Genomic DNA, 22,578 nt, shown 5'->3' with positions numbered 1-22,578 from the left:
ATGGATTTGTTGTTGCTTTATTGTATTTGGTAGATTTCCACACTACATTCCTTCCATCTATAGCATTTCTTGATATTATTCAGTTCCTTTTGACTTTGATGCCTCATGATTGAGTATTGCTTTGTTCCAAGTAGACTGATTTTGCTTTGATTTGATAGGGGTGTCAGTGGGCTGACTGTGAACGCTCTAAGAGACTCTGGGTTGAGGTCAGTGATAAAGTAGTCTACAGTACTACTTCCAAAGATGCGCTAAAGGGGTACCTACCATATGAGTCCCCTCGAAGCCTACTATTGACTATGTACATACCCAGTGTGCGACAGAGCTGCAGGAGGTTCTACCCATTTTTATTGGTTATGTTGTTGTACTTGTGCTAGGGGGTGTATATTAAGGTGGGAATGCTGTTGCCTCCAGGCAGATGTTTATCCCCTTGTGTGTCGGGTTCCTGTCCAGTTCTGGCATTTAGGTTGCCACAGGCTAGTCCCTGGGCCTGGAAATGATTGATTTCTCGCTCCAGGATGGAGAAGCTGTCTTTAATAAAGTATGGGGATTCTAGTGGGGTGATGTAGGTAGCACACAGGATGACATTTTGAGATAATTGGGTTGTCTTGCTGGTGTGTCTATTGATCTGTTGCTCCTGGTTCAAGTGTTGGGGCTGCGTTTGAGGGCGATGTCCTTTTAGGGTGAAGATGGGCACTGCTGCCTTGTATAGGTGGACCTGGTCATAAAGACTGTTCAAGTCCAGAGTGGAGTGGTGGGCCAGGTAAACGTTTGGTTTTGAGACACAGTCATGGGAAATACTTGCGTTTGCCCGCTCTATGGTAGGCTTAAAAATCCATCTTTAACCTGTCTCCTCCCCTTCATCTACACTGATTGAAGTGGATTTAACAAGTGACATCCAATAAGTGATCATAGCTTTTACATGGATTCAACTGGTTAGTCTGTCATGGAAAGAGCAGGTGTTCTTAATTTTTTTGTGTACTCAGAGAAATTGAATTTGTCCAAGTACTTATGACACCTTCATATGGACTAGATACAGTTGCCAAATACATTTAAACTCAGTTTTTCACTATTCCTGACATTTAATCCTTGTAAAAATGCCCCGTCTTAGGTCAGTTAGGATCACCACTTTATTTTAAGAATGTGAAATGTCAGAATAATAGTAGAGAGAGCGATTTATTTAAACTTTTATTTCTTTCATCACATTCCTAGTGGGTCAGAAGTTTACAAACACTCAATTAGTATTTGGTAGCATTGCCTTTAAATTGTTTAACTTGGGTCAAACGTTTTGGGTAGCCTTCCACAAATTGGGTGAATTTTGGCTCATTCCTCCTGACAGAGCTGGCGTAACTGAGTCAGGTTTGTAGGCCTCCTTGCTTGCACACGCCTTTTCAGTTCTGCCCACAATTTCTATGGGATTGAGGTCAGGGCTTTGTGATGGCCACTCCAATACCTTGACTTTGTTGACTTTGGAAGTATGCTTGGAGTCATTGTCCATTTAGAAGACCCATTTGCAACCAAGCTTTAACTTCCTGAGTGATGTCTTGACATGTTGCTTCAATATATCCACATAATTTTCCTCCCTCATGAAGCCATCTATTTTGTGAAGTGCACCAGTCCTGTTTTACTGTGGATATAGATACTTTTGTACCTGTTTCCTCCAGTATCTTCACAAAGTCCTTTGCTGTCGTTCTGGGATTGATTTGCACTTTGCACCAAAGTACGTTCATCTCTAGGAGACAGACCACGAGCGGTATGACATCTTCCTGAGCGGTATGACATCTGCTTGGTCCCATGCATACTTGCGTACTATTGTTTGTATAGTTGAATGTGGTACCTTCAGGCGTTTGGAAATTGCTCCCAAGGGTGTACCAGGCTCGTGGAGGTCTACAATTCTTTTTCTGAGGTCTTGGCTGATTTCTTTAGATTTTCCCATGATGTCAAGCAAAGAGGCACTGAGTTTGAAGGTAGGCCTTGAAATACAACCACAGGTACACCTCCAATTATGTCAATTAGCCTACCAAAAGCTTCTAAAGCCTTGACACAATTTTATGGAATTTTCCAAGCTGTTTAAAGGCACAGTCAATTTAGTGTATGTAAACTTCTGACCCACTGGAATAGTGATTTAAGTGAAATAAGCTGTCTGTAAACAATTGTTGGAAAAATGACTTGTCATGCACAATGTACACATCTACATATCCTAACCGACTTGTCAAAACTATAGTTTGTTAACAAGAAATTTGTGTAGTGGTTGAAAGACAAGTTTTAATGACTCCGACCTAAGTGCATGTAAACTTCTGACTTCAACTCTACTGAAAGTGCTTTCATTTCTAAATGGCAAAACAGATATGTATGAAAATACCCTCAAATAAAATGACATTTTGTACTGTCGCCTCATATTTAACGTTTGATCTCAAATCCAAAATCCTGAATTATAGAGACAAATTAAAAGCTTTAGCTTCACTGTCCAAATAAATACACTTATGGAGTGTATCTACCTCATATTACCATCATTCAGCAGAGATTACATTTCATGTGGCCTCCAGATGATAGTCTTGCAAGGAAGAATTTCAGACCCTTGTGAGGGATGATTATCTTGCCATTTCCATTGAGTTTTAAATTATTTTATTTTAGTGATGAACCGATATGACATTTTTGGCCGATTCTGATATTTTCCTTACCAAAAAAAAAGATATGTGTAATTTAGAACTTTTGCGGCCTTTTAAGCTTTCTAGTACAGTTAAATAATTAACACATGGACGCAGCGGTCTAAGGCACTGCATCTCAGTGCAATAGGTGTCACTTCAGTCCCTGGTACGAATCCAGGCTGTATCACATCTGACCTTGATTGGTAGTCCCATAGGGTGGTGCACAATTGGCCCAGCGTTGTCCGGGCCGTCATTGTAAATAATAATTTGTTCTTAACTGACTAGCCTAGTTAAATAAAGGTTACACACACCACACTGACCAAAAAGTTTTTGGGTTGGCTTTTACGTATTTCCCCATTACCAGTAAAACATAATCAAAACCTATTTCTTTCACTTACTTGCTGTGTTTCGTTGTTCATTTGTTCAGTCGTTTCATTCTCAACCAGGATTTCTATGGAGCGCCGATTTGGGTTTTTGCGTGTCAAAAAAGATGCACGTCAAATAACACTATGACGTGTGAAATAAGCTTGTCCAATCAGGACATGAATATGACTGCACGTCACAATAATTTAACACGTTCATAAAAATGTTTACGTAATTATTACACATTGATTACACTCACTTGTATTTCATATGTCACAACGATTCATCGATACGTATGCTATGATGCTGGTAAAGTTGTCTCGCGCACATACATTGCTGGTCAAAAAAAGCTACCTAGCTCATGGATGCAAACCATGTTCTTGCCCAAAAACATAACAAAACGACAATCTGTTTCAGTAGCTAGGTGTCAACATCTAAAATAACCCTAATTTATAACAGTTCTTATTTGATTAATGGTTGTCGGACCCATCTATGTGAAGCTAACCACCGTAAGAATTAGCCACAATAGTGGACTTTGCGGCTAGCCTTCAAATAAAAAATGACACAATTCTATTTTATTTTGAAGGCAAACTGCAAATTCCTCTTGTGCCTAATCCTTATTGTGGCTAGCTTCACAACATATAACCCAGTGTAGCGAAATGCTTGTGCTTCTAGTTCCGACAATGCAGTAATATCCAACGAGTAACCTAACAATTTCTCAACTACTACCTTATACACACAAGTGTAAAGGAATGAACAAGAATATGTACATAAAAAAATATTTGAATGAGGGATGGTATAGAATGGCATAGACAAGATGCAGTGGATGGTATAGAGGTTTATAACGTTAGCTTTGGGCAACAGGGTTAAGTAGCTGGCTAGCTATTTATTTTCATGAACTGAAGTTCAATTTCCATTGGCGAACAAGTGGCAACCTAGCTAATACTTACTCACAAGGATTCCTAAATCATTGCTAAGAACTAATGAAAATGACTGCAGTTTCTACTAGTCATTTCAGGCTGGTTGTATTGGTGCTAGTTAGGTACCAAGATAAAGCTAGCTACCCCAGACGTTGCGGTCAAACAAACGATGCTTTATTACCAACGTGGTATTGTAAACACATCGTTCGTGGCCGGTGATTGCTTGGTTGCAGACTTATTTTGTAATTTTTTTTACAGCTTTGACAGTGCTACTGTATCTTTTTTTTGACATGCAAAGACACAAACGGCGTTCCATAGTATGTATGTCGTGAAGCTAATAGCAGTGATGCTATTACTGTGTAACTCCAGTAGGAGTCGCTGAAAAATAGCACAGTTGGTCGTGTGTAGCGGTGCTTGACCAGTCTGTGAAAGCCAACATCACCCACAACAGAGAACGGATGATTGTCAATGGCAATGAATTCCATTGTCTTGGCGTTAATGGATTTCGCCTTTGAGTTGTCTCACTGAAATGTTCTTACTCTTTCAAATGACTGCTCGACTTGTTGACTGCTCGATCCACACCACAGAACTTGTGGGCTAGGTTAGGAATGCTGTGTTGCAAGTGTAGCGCAACATTTTACTTGGCGTGATGATGTTATGTACGCACGTTGTTGGCATTTTTAGCTAATATCGGCCGATTCCGATATGGTCAACAATATATCGTGAATCCCTATTTTATATGTAATAAAAATGCCCTATTGATTTTAAGTTCCTCAATCATTTCACAAGTCCTGAGCCACCTAATTGAAGTGAAACCTTAAAGGATTGCAGGAGGCTTTAGTAGAATAACGGGGACTTTTTTTACACTACCGTTCAAAACTTTGCAGTACTTAGAAATGTCCTTGTTTTTGAAAGAAAAGCACTTTTTTCTTATTTTTGTCCATTTTAAAATGACATCAAATTGATCAGAAATACAGTGTAGATATTGCTAATGTTGTAAATGACTATTCTAGCTGGAACCTAGAAGGCCAGCATCCCGGAGTCGCCTCTTCACTGTTGACGTTGAGACGGGTGTTTTGTGGTTACTATTTAATGAAGCTGCCAGTTGAGGACTTGAGGCGTCTGTTTCTCAAACTAGACACTCTAATGTACTTGTCCTCTTGCTCCGTTGTGCACCGGGGCCTCCCACTCTTTCTATTCTGGTTAGGGCCAGTTTGTTCTGTGAAGGGAGTAGTACACAGCGTTGTACGAGATCTTCAGTTTCTTGGCATTTTCTTGTGTGGAATGGCCTTCATTTCTCAACATGAATAGACTGATGAATAGACTGATGAGCCTGTAATCGAACCCAGAAATGCTGATGCTCCAGATACTCAACTAGTCTAAAGAAGGCCAGTTGTATTGCTTCTTTAATCAGAACAACAGTTTTCAGCTGTGCTAACATAATTGTAAAAGGGCTTTCTAATAATCAATTAGCCTTTTAAAATGATCAACTTGGATTAGCTAACACAACGTGCCATTGGAACACAGGAGTGAGGGTTGCTGATAATAGGTCTCTGTACGCCTATGTAGATATCCCATTAAAAATTGTCAATTTGCAGCTACAATTGCCATTTACAACAATAACAATGTCTACACTGTATTTCTGATCAATTTGATGTTATTTTAAATGGACAAAACTGTGCTTTTCTTTCAAAAACAAGGACATTTCTAAGTGACCCCAAACTTTTGTACGGTAGTGTACATTATATATGCAGTGTAATGCTGAGGTTTTTGTTCTTTTGGCCAGGCTGATCAATATGCAGATGAAACACACCGTTAAGAGAGAGAGGGGAGGGGGGGGGGGGTGTGTGTGTGTCTGGTGTCAGCAGTTCAGGGGTCCCGCAGGACCAAGGCTGGCGGGGAAGGGCTCTGACACTGAGATAAATGAGGCTCCTCTCAATGAGGAACCCCAGTCCCTCTGGCGCAGGCAGCCATACAGACTACTGTAGCCCAGTTTGACAAATAAACCACAACTCCCATGATGCAGTGGGCTCTGTTAGCTTGAGCTGGAATGCTGCTGACACTTCTGCATTGTTGGCAGTTTTGTGATTCAGCTAAGTTCAGAGTTTATGCGCCCGTGCATGGACACACACACACACACACACACACACACACACACACGCACGCCAAAGTCTGACAGACACACACCAAAAACTTGCATAGTGACACACACATACACATCCTAGTCTGCATTTCTGGCCACAACAGATATGGTTGAAAGGCGTGTGGAGAACAGGTGGGAGTTTATGGAGAGGTTGGAAGGGAGTTCTCCAGTGCAGCGTTGGGCCAGAGCGTCAGTCTTTTGACCTACAATATGAAGGGGATATGAATAGGGAAGGAGGGACTGTCCTAGGGTGTTATCTTTAACAGGGCTGTTCCTCTTGGTCAGGGCCCATGGTGACAGCAGCACTGCTGCTAATTTGTCTAGCCATGCACACCCCTTGTGGCCTCTAGGGCCCGGCTCTGCACAGTATGTCCTACACCCACTTGAGGGCCGAGTGCGCTCGCTCTCGCTCTGTCTGTCTGTCGCTCTGTCTGTCGCTCTGTCTGTCGCTCTGTCTGTCGCTCTGTCTGTCTCGCTCTGTCTGTCGCTCTGTCTGTCTCGCTCTGTCTGTCTCTCGCTCGCTCTCGCTCTGTCTGTCGCGCGCTCGCTCTCGCTCTGTCTGTCGCGCGCTCGCTCTCGCTCTGTCTGTCGCGCGCTCGCTCTCGCTCTGTCTGTCGCGCGCTCGCTCTCGCTCTGTCTGTCGCGCGCTCGCTCTCGCTCTGTCTGTCGCGCGCTCGCTCTCGCTCTGTCTGTCGCGCGCTCGCTCTCGCTCTGTCTGTCGCGCGCTCGCTCTCGCTCTGTCTGTCGCGCGCTCGCTCTCGCTCTGTCTGTCGCGCGCTCGCTCTCGCTCTGTCTGTCGCGCGCTCGCTCTCGCTCTGTCTGTCGCGCGCTCGCTCTCGCTCTGTCTGTCGCGCGCTCGCTCTCGCTCTGTCTGTCGCGCGCTCGCTCTCGCTCTGTCTGTCGCGCGCTCGCTCTCGCTCTGTCTGTCGCGCGCTCGCTCTCGCTCTGTCTGTCGCGCGCTCGCTCTCGCTCTGTCTGTCGCGCGCTCGCTCTCGCTCTGTCTGTCGCGCGCTCGCTCTCGCTCTGTCTGTCGCGCGCGCTCGCTCTCGCTCTCTGTCGCGCTCTCTCCCTCTCGCTCTGTCGCGCTCGCTCGCTCTCGCTCTCTTCGCGCTCTCGCTCTGTCGCGCTCTCGCTCTCTGTCGCGCTCTCTCCCTCTCTGTCGCGCTCGCTCTCGCTCTCTGTCGCGCTCGCTCGCTCTCGCTCTCTGTCGCGCTCGCTCGCTCTCGCTCTGTCGCGCTCGCTCGCTCTCGCTCTCTGTCGCGCTCGCTCGCTCTCGCTCTCTGTCGCGCTCGCTCGCTCTCGCTCTCTGTCGCGCTCGCTCGCTCTCGCTCTCTGTCGCGCTCGCTCGCTCTCTGTCGCGCTCGCTCGCTCTCTGTCGCGCTCGCTCGCTCTCTGTCGCGCTCGCTCGCTCTCGCTCTCTGTCGCGCTCGCTCGCTCTCGGCTCTCTGTCGCGCTCGCTCGCTCGCTCTCTGTCGCGCTCGCTCGCTCGCTCTCTGTCGCGCTCGCTCGCTCGCTCTCTGTCGCGCTCGCTCGCTCGCTCTCTGTCGCGCTCGCTCGCTCGCTCTCTGTCGCGCTCGCTCGCTCTCTGTCAGGCTCCCTCGCTCTCGCGCTCTGTCGCTCTCGCTCTGTCGCGCTCGCTCGCTCTCGCTCTCTGTCGCTCTCGCTCTCTGTCGCTCTCGCTCTCTGTCGCACAGAGGGATGTCATTGTACTATCTGTGCTTCTGCTGTCTGGATGAAAAGAGAACCTGAATGATGGTACATTTGTATATTATGAACATATGTTAATGTTTTGGAAGTCATGTACGGTTTGTGTGTTTGTTAGAGAAGGTTTGTTTTGGTCTTGTTGTGTGTCTTTGAGAAATGGAAAGAGGGAGCCTGTTTGTGTGCTTGTCTTTGATCTCTCTCTCTGTGTGTGTGTCTGTCTTCTAGTGCACTTCTTAAGCTCTGACTGTGTAGGCGATGACAGACCCAAGTAGTCTGCCGCTCTAGAGAAAGGGGAGAAAATCTTGGACAATGACTAATCGCGTGGGGGGAAAATAGGGAGAAGGAGAAATTGGCAGCACCACACTCAAACATTCTACTAAAACCTCAAGTGCTGACAATGAAAGCTAGAGAGAGCAGTTGTTTGTGTTGGCACAGGTTGCCCTGAAATTAGTCCATCTCTGTGACAGGGGTTGCTCAACGCGCCACTTTAATTGCCAATGTAGATAATATTTAGAAGTTTTACCCCCGCCCCTCTTCCCTCCCAGCTCTACCTGATTGGTGGAAAAAGTGAGGTTTTCGTCGTGGAGAGGTTGGTTGTCAGGCGGCCGTCTCTCCTCACCTGGTTGGGGTGAAGGGGAGCAGATGAGCGAGGGGGAGGGGGGAGCTGGATGTTTAGTCTGGAGCTCCTCTCCAGGGGACCCAGAGCTAAGCTGAGCTGCAGACCAGGAAGCAGTGATCCTGAGCCATGGAGGCTCCTGAGACTCACTGGAGTCTGGCTGAAGGGTTCAAGCTCTCTGAGGGATGGATGGAGGGGATTGATTGGTACATATAGAGAAAAGGACGCTTTGTTGTTAAGCTACCATAAGCTATGTTTCCATTCACTTTTGTGGACATTTAGAAAGTTTGCATAGAAAATAGATTTGACATTTGCCTGCAAGAGTGTGTGTCCATTTGACATTTTTGTGTCGATTTTAAAAACAGCTGGACATAATGAGGTCAAACCAAAAAAAGATATAATTCTGGCAAAAACCTACAATGTCAAATAAAAATGAACTTTTCCATTACCCATTTTGGAAAATTGCTCATTAATAAGTTGGCAACAGCATGCATGCCCTCAGGTAAGCTGCAAAAGCCAGCATGGACAGCATGCAAGAATTGACAAATATTTGACATTCTAATAATTGTCATGTGCCAATGTATCGCGAAGGTTCGTGCCACGCTGGCTGGGCCATATGGCCTAAAAATCACATCTCTTTATTTTTTTCAAAGTTATTTCTGATTCATCATATGTATCTGCATTTCAAACAGTCAGAAATAATTTCATGAATTCAGGGCTTGTAAAATTATCCCTAGACTTAAATATAAGCCTCCCACAACCATAACCATAACTAATTATTTTTACCAAAATAGTTTAACTTGCTTTTTTTGTTGTTGCAATAATCACTGATCACCCTTTTTGTTGCAAATGTAGCCAGAACCATGTACATCCATTAATAATGACCAACGTCTTGTAGCAGACATTCAATAAAATGAACACAGGTCTCATCAACAGTCTCTCAAGCACAAGCCCACATGCTAGTGAGAAGTCAGCTAATCTATTTGCTTGTGAACAAGGTAGAACAATTTTTTTCTAGCCACCGTGCTTCTACACCTGCATTGCTTGCTGTTTGGGGTTTTAGGCTGGGTTTCGGTACAGCACTTTGAGATATCAGCTGATGTACGAAGGGCTATATAAATAAATTTGATTTGATTTGACTTGTTATGCATATACAGTGGGGCAAAAAAGTATTTAGTCAGCCACCAATTGTGCAAGTTCTCCCACTTAAAAAGATGAGAGGCCTGTAATTTTCATCATAGGTACACTTCAACTATGACAGACAAAATTAGAAAAAAAATCCAGAAAATCACATTGTAGGATTTTTAATGAATTTATTTGCAAATTATGGTGGAAAATAAGTATTTGGTCAACCGTGAAGCACGGGGGTGGCAGCATCATGTTGTGGGGGTGCTTTGCTGCAGGAGGGAGTGGTGCACTTCACAAAATGGATAGCTTCATAAGGAAGGAAAATTGTGTGGCTATATTGAAGCAACATCTCAAGACATCAGTCAGGAAGTTAAAGCTTGGTCGCAAATGGGTCTTCTAAATGGACAATGACCCCATGCATACTTCCAAAGTTGTGGCAAAATGGCTTAAGGACAACAAAGTCAAGGTATTGGTGTGGCCATCACAAAGCCCTGACCTCAACCCTATAGAACATTTGTGGGCAGAACTGAAAAAGCGTGTGCGAGCAAGGAGGCCTACAAACCTGACTCAGTTACACCAACTCTGTCAGGAGTAATGGGCCAAAATTCACCCAACTTATTTTGGGAAGCTTGTGGAAGGCTTGTGGAAATCACAAGTGCAATATAGCAAAACACAGCTTAGCTTGTTGTTAATCCACCTGGCGTGTCAGATTTAAAAAAAGCTTTACACCTAAAGCAAACCAAGCGTTTATGTAAGGACATCTCTCTCAGCAGACAAAACATAACAAACAGCTAGCAGCCAAGTAGTTTGGTCAGAAAAGCAGTAAATTAAATCGCTTCCCTTTGATCTTCGGATGTTTGCACTCACGAGACTCCCAGTTACACAATATATGTTCCTTTTGTTCCATAATGATGATTTTATATCCAAAATACCTGGCAAAATGCAGGCTCTAGCGGTCATGATGGGGCAGACAAATTCCAATTAGTATCTGTAAAGTTCGTAGAAACATTTCAAACGTTTTTATAATCAATCCTCAGGTTGTTTTTACAATAAATAACCGCTAATATTTTATCCGGACCGTAGCTTTTTCAATAGGAGAGAGTGAAAATTTCTGCTCCAAGCTGTTGGCGCATGCAAAACTCTGCTGGCACCCAGGCATCCACTGACGCGATGTGTTTGTTCTCGCTCATTTTTCAGAATAAAAGGCTGAAACTATGTCTAAAGACCGTTCACACCATGTGGAATCCATAGGGAAAGGAATCTGGTTGATATCCTTTTAAATGGAGGGAAGGCATGCAATGGAACAGGGAGCTTTCAAAATAAGAGGCACTTCCTAGTTGGATTTTCCTCAGGTTTTCGCCTGCAATATCAGTTCTGTTATTCCCACAGACAATATTTTGACAGTTTTGGAAACTTTAGTGTTTTCTATCCTAATCTGACAATTGTATGCATATTCTAGCTTCTGGGCCTGAGAAATAGCCTGTTTTAATTTGGGTACGTTTTTCATCCAAACATCCAAATACTGCCCCTTACACTCAACAGGTTAAAATGTATTTGGCTAAGGTGTATGTAAACTTCTGACTTCAATTGTATGCGTTTCGGCTAGACAGAGCAGCTACATCTGGTAAGAAGAGGGGTGGGGGTGTTTGTCTATTTGTCAATAACTGCTGGCATGCGATGTCTAATATTAAAGAACTTTTGCGGTATTGCTCGCCTTGGGTAGAATACCTCATGATAAGCTGTAGACCACACTATCTACCAAGAGTTCTCATCTATAATATTTGGAGACATCTATTTACCACCACAAACCGATGCTGGTACTAAGACCGCACTCAACGAGCTGCATAAGGCCATAAGCAAACAAGAAAATGCTCATCCAGAAGCGGCGCTCCTAGTGGTCGGGGACTTTAATGCACGCAAACTTTTATATCTGTTTTTCCTAATTTCTACCAACATGTCACAAGTTCAACCAGAGGGAAAAAAACTATAGACCACCTTAACTCCACGCACAGAGATGCATACAAAGCTCGACCTCCTTTTGGCTAATCTGACCAGAATTCTATCCATGATTCCAATTTACAAGCAAAAACTAAAGCCGGAAGCACAAGGGACTCGCTTAATAACGAATTTTTCAGATGACGTGGATGCTACGCTACAGGACTGTTTTGTTAGCACAGACTGGAATATGTTCCGGGATTCATCCAATGGCATTGGAGTATACTACCTCAGTCAACCGCTTCAACAATAAGTGCATCGACGACGTCATCCCCACAGTGGACCGTACATAAATTTCCCAACCAGAAGCCATGGATTACAGGCAACATACGCACCAAGCTAAAGGCTAGAGCTGCCAGTTTCAAGGAGCGGGAGACTATTCCAGGCGCATATAAGAAATCCTGCTATGCCCTCAGACTAACCATCAAACAGGCATAGCGTCAATATAGGACTACGATTGAATCCTACTACACCGGCTCTGATGCTCGTCGGATGTGTCAGGGCTTGAAAACTATTACAGACTACAAAGGAAAACGCAGCCATGAGCTGCCCAGTGACGAGAGCCTACCAGACTAGCTAAATGCCTTTATGTTTGCTTTGAGGAAAGCAACACTGAAGCATGCATGAGAGCTCCAGCTGTTCCCGACGACTGTGGGATCATGCTCTCCATAGCCGATGTGAGCAAGCCCTTAAAAAAGGTCAACATTAACAAAGCCGCGGGCCAGACGGATTACCAGGATGTATACTCAAAGCATGAGCGGACGAACTGGCAAGTGTCTTCACTGACATTTTCAACCTCTCCCTGACCGAGTCTGTAATAACTATGTTTCAAGCAGACCACCATAGTCCCTCTGCCCAAGAAAGAGAAGGTAACCTGCCTAAATGATTACCACCCCGTAGCACTCACGTCTGTAGCCATGAAGCGCTTTGAAAGGCTGGTTATGTCTCACATCAACACCATCATGCCAGAAACCCTAAATCCACTCCAATTTGTATACCGCCCCAACAGATCCTAATGTGAGAATGCTCTTCACTGACTACAGCTCAGCTTTCAATTACATAGTGCCCACAAAGCTCATCGCTAAGGACCCTGGGAATAAACACCCGCTGCAACTGGATCCTGGACTTCCTGACAGGCTTCCCCCAGGTGGTAAGGGTAGGCAACAACACATCTGCCAAGATGATCCTCAACACGGGCCCCCCAGGGGTGCATGCTCGGTCCCCTCCTACTCCCTTTTCACTCATGACTGCACGGCCAGGCACAACTCCCAACACCATCATGTTTGCCGATGACACAACAGTGGTAGATCTGATCACTGACAAGATAGCCTATAGGGAGGAGATCTGGCCGTGTGGTGCCAGGACAACCTCTCCCTCAATGTGATCAAGACAAAGGAGATGATTGTGGACTATAGGAAAAGGAGGACTGAGCATGCCCCCATTCTCATCTACAGAGCTGCAGTGGAGCAGGTTGAGAACTTCAAGTTCCTTGGTGTCCACGTCACCAACAAACTAACATGGTCCAAGCACACCACAACATGGTTTGCCGCCTGGTATGGCAACTGCTCAGTATTTGATGGTAAGGTGCTACAGAGGGTAGTGCTTACGGCCCAGTACATCCCAGGAGCCAAGCTTCTTGACATCCATGACTCACCTAAGTCATAGACTGTTCTCTCTGCTACCAGACGGCAAGTGGTACCGGAGCAGCAAGTCTCAGATCAAAGGCTCCTTAACAGCTTCTACCCCCAAGCCATAAGATCGCTGAACAACTAAGCTAATCAAATGGTCACCCGGACTATTTACATTTGTTTATATTTGTTTTTACACTGCTGCTACTCGTTGTTTATTATCTATGCATAGTCACTTTACAAATTACCTCGACTAACCTGTACCCCCACACATTGACTCGGTACTGGTAGTCTCGTTATTATGAAAATGTGTGCTACTTTTTGATCAATTTGGATTTTTTAAACTTTAGTTTATTTGAACTATTTCTTGAACTGCATTGTGGGTTAAGGGCTTTTAAGTAAGCAGTTTACAGTAAGGTCTACACCTGTTGTATTCGAGCATGTGACACATACAATTTGAAATAATTTGATTTTTAACCACTTATTTTTGTCACTAAACAGTCTCTATAGTCTTCCATAATTGTGTTCAACTGGTACCAGGGGACCTTCAGACGAGTCAAACTAACCGATATGTATGTGTCCATGAGAGTCTCAACTTTACACAAAGGGGTCTCATTCGTGGCATTCGGCTGCACCAACTTCAGACGATTTCCAATTACGCTTGCTAGGGTCGTAGAGCAAAACGCAGAACACCATCGTGTTCGTGATAGTTGGCCAAACCGTTCGGACGCTATAGACGATTTCGTGAGAAGACTGATTCTTGTGATGTCTCATGGTCTGACAAACACCGCTCTAGCTCTGTCACTTTTCACAGCATTTTCTAGCTTAAACAGAGATTTTTATGGGGATTCTTGTTTTGTATACCAATTAGATTTCCGCAGGTGCTCGGACATCGACCTTGGGGGTTAATTGTCCTCTGTCTCTCTCTTCATTTTCTCCCCCCCCCCCCCCCCTCACTCTCTCACCACCCACCCTCCCCGCTCTCCGCTTCCCTCACTAGTAGGAGTCAGTAAATCTTAGTCACTGTGGCTCCCGTGCGTCTCGCTCTCTGAGTGTGTGGAGAGCAGCAGGCGTGTGCTTGGCTGAGGACCACTCCAGAGGGACTGTTTACACAAAATTGCCTGAAATGGCTTTTCCATACGGCCACGGCTCTCTGATCACAGCTGAGATCAAATCCACTTGATGGGCCTTGGGCCTGGGAGGGAGAGGGGGTTGGGAGGGGTTGAGGTCTTCACAGGGTCCTGGGGGGCTGCCTGGGACAGAGGAGAGTGACGGCACCTCACAGTGAAGGCCTCGCATACTGGACACAAACACACACACAATATAGCTTTGATGATTGAGTTATGGGGATGGATGAAGGTGAGAAAAGCGCTGTCTAGTATGATCTGATGAACCCAAGGTCTTTCATCTGGTTTTTACTGCAATTACGTAACCTTCCTTAATTTATTCAAGCTTTTGTGGGGGCGATTGAAATGTATAATGTAACAACAATGAATCATAAAGATGTATGTTATAGGATACTTTTGTGTAACAAATATGGTATACCTTCTGTTTCTCAAGCTCAGGCTGAAAGTGTCACTTTTGCTGGCAGCTAGCTGGGTAAAGCAAACCATTGCAAGATACTGCTTCTCTGGATGCTCTAGCCACACCCCCTCAGAGCAGTGAGCACGAGTGAAAGCTGTAGCTCACAGATTTGACATTTACATAGCCAAAAGATACTGCAGGAAGTATACGAGAGTATGGGAGCCAGATCTTTAATGCAGGGTTGACTGGCAAACCCACAGTATGAGCTGTTACCCAGCATCACACTCAGCTCTGAGTCAGTCAACTCTCATCTCTGATTTTCTATTATAGCTACTCTCGCGTGGCCAGGCGCTGTATTTTCGTGGAGCAAGCCTGAAAATAGGGGGAAGGGGAGTGGTGGTGGTTCTCTCCGTTACAGGGGTAGCTGTGCTACTCCCAGGGTATTGTGTGAATGTTGTATAGTACAGAATCCACTCATTATCCTGACCTGCACTCACAGAGAATATTCTCTGTCCTAGGAAACGGAAGCAAAACAAGCATAGCTCTGTATAAACCGGATTTATTGTTGTCTCTTAATGTGATCTGTGCAAATATTGATTGAGTGTGAGTCATTAGGCCAGTGGATTGGAGGAGGAGGCTTCTCTGCTGACAGTAGAAAGCTCTTTAGCTTTATGGGTTTGTTTGTAAAAACAGCAGAAAGCAAGGGAGTCGCCACGCCAGGCCTCCACTGGGTGTTCCTGGGATCTGTCTGTGGGTTTGAATGGAGAGAGGGCTGTTTTCTGTTTTTCTTATTAGGTCCCCTTGCCAGCCTCTTCCCCAGGCAGGCGGGTGGTGTTCCCATACACACAACAGGCCAGCCCCAGTGATGCAGACTAGGGATAGCTAGCTAGCTGTCTACTGCCTCCTTTGTTTATTTGTGGCGCTGGTTAGAGACTGCAGGGTCAACTCCCAGAAGAACGAGAGAGGGGCGATATCTCCTTACTATTTATACATTCCCCTAATACAGTGGGGAGAACAAGTATTTGATACACTGCCGATTTTGCAGGTTATCAAATACTTGTTCTCCCCACTGTATATGCAGAGGTGTGTAAGGCAGGCTCCTCTCACCCTAGCTATAGGCATATACACACACACATATTGGCACAGTGGATTGCTGTGTGTCTCCTCCTTCCCTCCCAGGGTTCAGTGATGTACAGGGAGATTAGCTGGCTCATTTTTCCCTCTTAAGAGCTAGGGAAAGAAAACAAACTCATCTGGTGCTGTGTTGTGGGGACTTGCCTCACACAGCTAATTGTAGTAGGTACCTTTCCATTATGATGTTTGAATCTCCCTCCCACCCTCTAATTGAAATTATCTGGCCTCTCCCTATAGCTTGAGGGTCTGTGGAAACTGATACCAGTGTTTCAGAACCCAACTGGGAGAAGGTTTTTCTTCCGCAGTGTACCAGTGTTCTATTCACAATTTGCTACATATGACAATCAACACTCCCGTGTGGTGTGTTTTGTGGCTGTGTCCCGCGCTAACAACCATTTGGTGAAGAGCATATGCCCTTCCCTTGTTTATGGGCCCATTTGGTTAACGAGGACCCTGATTATATTCTCCCGGCTCTCCAGGGGATAGATGCTCAGTACCTGCCTGGCATCTCACTGCCCTAACATGGATTCCTGTGTCAAGTGGCTAGTTAGTGGTGGGTTTCCATGCCATGGCTGAAGTACAGAGTTTGGGCTGTCCTGTTGCGCTGTCAGGCAGCCTCTACCGCCCCCATCAGGCCAGACATGGAAAGAACAGGTCTGTGACACAGACAGTCCTGGAGGAGCGGTGACAGGTGACGCTTTGTGAAGGAAGTATAGTTAAGTTTTAGGTGTCTACTTAAGCCTCTGTTCTTTAATGCCTTAAAATCACAGACACAAAAATGTCATTCATACTCTTGCTGTGATTAATGTAAACCGTCCTTATAGGTTCTGCTTGCCGGTTGTCAATCACAAATGAGTGTGTTTCTATAAGTGTTAATGTCAAGTGTCATACAATGCTTGTGTTAACACCCTGAAAGTGGCCCTCCTTAACTAAGTGTTACTGATGCCCCTTATGGCTCTCTGAGAGACACCCTCTGTCAGTGGAGTTGACCTGCAAGTGATGATAAGATACGTGATAAAGGATAAGGAGTCGATGACCAAGCGTGCGTGTGTGTGATGTCACAGACCAATTCTCCAGTGTACAACAGGGTTTTGGGCCGTGCCATATCATCCAAATGGTTCAGGATATAATCTCACACTCCCATGTCCTGAAGGAAACTCCATCCCAGGGAGATGAGACTGGCCTCTGGCCCCTGACGATGAAAGGCTGCTGTTGACATATTTAGTTTACCTGTAAGAGTGCTCTATGTTCGTCTCCACTGCAGGGTTTTTTGTTCCTGGGTGGATGGTTGTGTTTTAGCTAGCATACCTTCTAGTAAATTCTGCAGAGAGGAAGTATATTGCTAGTAAGGCTTTGGGAAAGATATGCAGGTCACTGTACCCTGTAACATAGAGACACACACACCCACACACAGCGGTGCTCTTGTTTTTAGGGCAGTGGGGGGTGTGTGTGTGTGTGTGTGGAGCTGTGAGTGTAACTGGAGCTGGCTAAGGAATGCAGGGGTGTTTCTGGAGGAGCAGTTGGGGTGGGGAGGGTGATTAGGGGGTTGACAGCTGAGTGCTGACCCGTCTATAATGACAAATCATCCGGCAGGTGTGTGGCTCTGCACCCCCACCCCCTCATTCCCAGGCTAGGATTTCCAACCACTGCTGGATCGAAGCGCTAAAGGAAGACTTCCGGACATGAGGCCTGCTGTCCAAGAGGCTCATGACTGGCCTTTCAGAAGTATGAAACGGGTCTTTGTGGAGAGCTCCAGCCAGGACCTCTCAAACACTGACCTTAATAACCCTTTACTGTCACCACACACCTCAGCCCTGATATCTTACACAAAACCCTCCACCACCTTCAACCAGAAGGCTGTAGTCTTGGATAGTTGAAAGTTAATTGAGTTTTGACATTGCTAAATATTTTTTTCTCTCACTGTGTACAGAGTAGAATTGTCCCTGTTTTGTCCCATAGTGCGGTAGTGATGGGAGTTAAGATGCTCCGTCTCTACCATGGCCACGAGTGATGGGAAGTAACACTTCTCTCTGATCTTTTGTGCTGCAAAAACAACTGCATTCCCAGGATTAGAGAGTGTGGTCTGGGAGCAGACAGGTGCTGAGCTGCAGCCTGGTCTGGGGTCAGTGACCAGACCGTTGTGAAAGTAAAGTGCAGTAGCAGGAGGAGGGAGACGGAGACGTACTGTAACAACAGCTGGCTACCACTACTAGACGCCATGCTTCAGTGATTCATGGTTTTCTGACAGGGGCCTCTCTTATACATTCGCAGTGGAGTTAATTTATACTGATACGCTATTGTATATGAGCACAACCCACTCAGACCTACATACAGGGATGTTTTCATAGAGGAATACAACCAAGCAACCTGCCATAATCCCACAGTGTCAATCAGCAATGTTTTAATAAGGCTGGTCCAAATGAATTAATACATTGTCTCTTGTGTATGTGGTTTGTGAGAGCACCACCAACTGTTGGCCATCTATAGGCAAGTGTGGTTGTGGCAGCATTATATCTGGGTCTCTTTCTTTACATCATGGCTGGGTTTCCCCACAGCCAACACATGGAGTCTAGACGAGGGCCTCGATCCAGCTACTTTGCCAGTCCCTCACATAAGGTAGCTGCTCCAAAGCAGGCCGTTTTCACTCAGCCTCAGTCCTGCAGCTATTTCACTGAAGTCTAACACCCTCCCTGCCTTCCACACACACACTCGCACAACAGAAAGAGAAGCCACACATTTTCAGATGATAACCACGCGGAACCTTCCGGAACATTTCGGCACTTATCTTTTCACTTTGAATTAGAGATGTGCCTCCGTGTAGTTTTCCAGGCAACAGAAGCAGGGAATACTTTTTAGGTTCCAACCGGAAATCCAAGACGATTATTAGCGTTAGCAGGAGACATTTCCCAGGTATTCACCGTTCCATGACAGAGGAAAAATGCTGTTCGCTCCAACAGTTTGGAGGCATTTGGCTCTCGGAAAGGGTTGGATGGTAGCATGAACACTGAAAACCGAATTCTAGAGTAATATTGTTATTACTCCCTTGTGGTAATACACTGATCCAAGGTGTTCATGTTTTTAGGTTTAACAGTAGGATCATTTGTTTTCCATTTCTAGGCCGTGTAGGACAATGTATACTGAACGAAAAATATAAACGCAACATGCAATAATTTGATTTGATTTTACTGAGTTACAGTTCATATGAGGAAATCAGTAAATTGGAATACATTAATTAGGCCCTAATCTATGGATTTCACATGACAGGGAATAAAGATATGCATCTGGTGACAGATAATGAAAAAAAATAATAATAATTGGCCTCAGGATCTCTTCACAGTATTTTCGTGCATTCAAATTGCCATCGATAAAAGGCAATTGGATTTGTTGACCGTAGCTTATACCTGCCCATTCCATAACCCCACCGCCACCATGAGGCACAAAGTTGACATCAGCAAACCGCTCGCCCACACGACGCCTTACACATGGTTTGCAGTTGTGAAGCGGGTTGGACATCCTACCAAATTCTCTAGAATGACAAGATATGAACATTAAATTCTCTGGAAACAGTGTGACAGAACTCCACATTTTAGAATGGCTTTTTATTGCCCCCAGCACAAGGTGCACCTGTGTAATGATCATGCAATTTAATCAGCTTCTTGATATGCCACACCTGTCAGGTGGGAGGATTTTCTTGGTAAAGGAGAAACGCTCACTAACAGGGATGTAAACATATTTGTGCACCAAATATGAGAGACATGAGCTTTTTGTGCACATGGAGCATTTTTTAGGTCTTTTATTTCAGGTCATGAAACATGGGACCAATACTTCATATATTTGTTCAGTGTAGTATAACAAAGAGCTGGACGTGCTATAGGATCCATACGTTATCATGGGTTTTTGTATGGACTAAAGAACCAACTAAAATCACGCTGACAAATGTCATTCTGTCATCTCTATCGCCTGCATTAGTCTATTCCCGCCCCCCTAAGCGACATAATGGACCAGTCCAAAGTGACCCATATTTACCCAATAACAGGAGGCTTTGAAAAGGCCCAGATCGAGTTGCAGCTAATGCTCCAGTGGGGCCCGGAGAGTGAAAGATGTTACCGGCCGAAACGGCTTGGGTTTCAGGGGCCTGTGAACAAAAGGCAGCCAGTCCTCTGGGAGAAAGAGAATGAGGAGTGGTGGGGGAGAGGTGTAAGCCTAACTTTGTCTCAGAAGGTGAAGTACAGACACAGTATAGTGAAATAGTAGCAGCAAAGCTGGTTCAGTGCACCATGTATACTGTTGAGTGTCTCATTCATTCAGTATATGTCTATTGCTGTGCACCAATTACTAAACTTCATTGTCTGTTTGCAAATGTTTTATGAAGCACCCATGTAAAATATTTGTCTGGATGTGTGTGTGTGTGTGTGTGTATAAAGTAGAGCTTTGAGAGGAGATGCACTTACAGGAGGAGAGTTAGTTCAGTTCAGCTCCATTAACGTGTGGCGTTAGGGGGGAGCAGAAGGCAGACTGACTGGTTTAGTTTAACGGCTTTAGACTAGTGGACTTGCTGGTGATGATACTCGAAGGTGATTTCACTCTACATCCTCCCACTCCCTCTCTCTCTCCTCCCACCATTATTCTCCCTCCCTCCCTCTTTCGCTCTCCCTCCTTTAGGGGCAGGCTGGTATAAAGTTACACAGAGCTCTCAGCTTTCTTGGAAGGAATGACCACACGAGTAGCTTGGGGATTAGATTAGCAGGAAGAGCAGACTTAGCCGGGCTGGAAATAGACCACTTTTTCACTGTTAAAAGAGCCCAGTACAATATAATCAATAGTCAGCACTCATCTGCTGTGGGGAGAGGAGCAGGAAGCCATCGGAGAAGGCATCAAGTGCTCTGTGAAGGACAGGCTACAGGAGCTAAGGCTAAATGAAGTTATTATTAATCACTGGGATGCCTGTTTTGGACTTGTGTGTTGTTTCTCTAGTGGGTGAAGAGTGGTCTTTATGTACAAAACCCGATCCGTCCTTCTCTTCTTACGTCTAGAACTTAACCACTGATGGCTAGAATTCATTTTCTGTTCATGTCAATGCATAACACATTAGTAAATGCCATATTGACCATAATGACCATGCATACGTTATGCTCAGCAGTTGGTTTTTAGATATTAGTATTTTTTTTAATGTACTGTGTATCATGTCAAATGTTAAGTACACACAGGTACACATGTAAACTGCCAAAAATAAATGCTCCATAAACACATCCACCTCCCTCCCACTCCTACAGTCTCTCTCTGAGCCTCCCCATGTGTTGGGTTACTCTGTAAAGCAGACCGAACTGGAGCAGAAATCAGAGGGCTGTCTGTGTGCTCACTTCCTATTTCACTTTCCCTGGCTCTCAGGGACAGGAGGCACAAAGCGTAACTCGTGTGGGGGCTTTAGCCCTCTGTATTTGGGCTGTGAGTGTGGTAGAGGGGTGAGTGTGTGCTGTCTGTTGCTTTGGGTCTCAGTGGCTTGAGGACTATGTTAGCTTAGTAGTCAGAGACTGTAGAACCCAGTGAGGGAGGCCCAGTCGTGTGGGGGTGGGAGGTCGCTCCCTTGGTGCCCACTGAGCTGACTGACAGCCTAGGACTGAGTGTGTGAGGAGGAGGCGAGGTAGAGTCAGGAAGAGCACCCCTGTCACCACAGAGACCAGGGTACAAGGTACAGTAGACAGCTCAGCTGTTTTTCCATCTACAGCTCAGAGATAAAATGAACAGTGACTCGCCATCCTCTGGTGGGCTAGGGCAACATCTGTATGCACTTAAAAATAAAAGACACCTATAATACTATAATGGGGGCAGGGTGGAGGGGCGCCGAGGCACAAGGTGTTTGTGAGTGTGCACTGTGTGGGGTTGACGGGCGGTTTACTCCTGCCTTCATATGGTGCTGAGGGAATTCTGTAGGGCTAGAAAAACCTTGGGTGCGGGCCAAGTGTCCGAGGAAAAATCAACCAATGCTCAAGAAATGCTTCACATCAACTGCATCAATGCCTTTGCATCCAAGCTTTGGATGTGTTGACTGGGTGATTTGTTTTTAAAGGCCTCACCACCTCTAAAGACAGACTGAAGATTTTATCTTCACATCACATATACATCAGTTAGTAGAAGTGATGCTAATATAGGGATTATGAAGGAGAGGGGATAGTAGACTAATATACCATGCCTTCGGAAAATATTCAGACCCCTTGACTTTTTCAACATTTTGTTACAAGCTTATTCTAAAATGTATTAAATTGTTTTTTCCCCCTTATCAATCTACACACAATACCCCATAACCACAAAGCAAAAACGTTTTTTTTTTTTTTACATTTTTGCAAATCTATTAATATTAAAAATCATCACATTTATAAGTATTTAGACCCTTTACATAGTACTTTGTTGAAGCATATTTGGCAGCGATTACAGCCTCGAGTCTTCTTGGGTATGACGCTACAAGCTTGGCACCCATGGATTTGGAGAGTTTCTCCCATTATTCTCTGTAGATCCTTTCAAGCTCTGTCAGGTTGGATGGGGAGTGTCGCTGCACAGCTATTTTCAGGTCTCTCCAGAGATGTTCGATCAGGTTCAAGTCCAGGCTCTGGCTGGGCCACTCAAGGACATTCAGACTTGTCCCGAAGCCAATCCTGCGTTCTCTTGGCTGTGTGCTTAGGGTCTTTGTCCTGTTGGAAGGTGAACCTTCACCCTAGTCTGATGTCCTGAGTTCTCTGGAAGCAGGTTTTCATCAAGGATATCTCTACTTTTCTCCGTTCAT

General features: G+C 45.1%; 1 protein-coding gene across 3 annotated transcripts in view; it reads left to right on the top strand.

The window, feature by feature from the left end:
- The window catches only part of mnat1 (MNAT1 component of CDK activating kinase), a 55,509-nt gene that overhangs the window by 31,972 nt on the left and 959 nt on the right, over positions 1-22,578 (top strand). The window lies entirely within an intron of this gene.

Source organism: Oncorhynchus kisutch, linkage group LG14, assembly GCF_002021735.2.
Source record: "Oncorhynchus kisutch isolate 150728-3 linkage group LG14, Okis_V2, whole genome shotgun sequence".
Lineage (NCBI taxonomy): Eukaryota > Metazoa > Chordata > Actinopteri > Salmoniformes > Salmonidae > Oncorhynchus > Oncorhynchus kisutch.
This window is presented reverse-complemented; position numbering and strand designations above follow the sequence as displayed.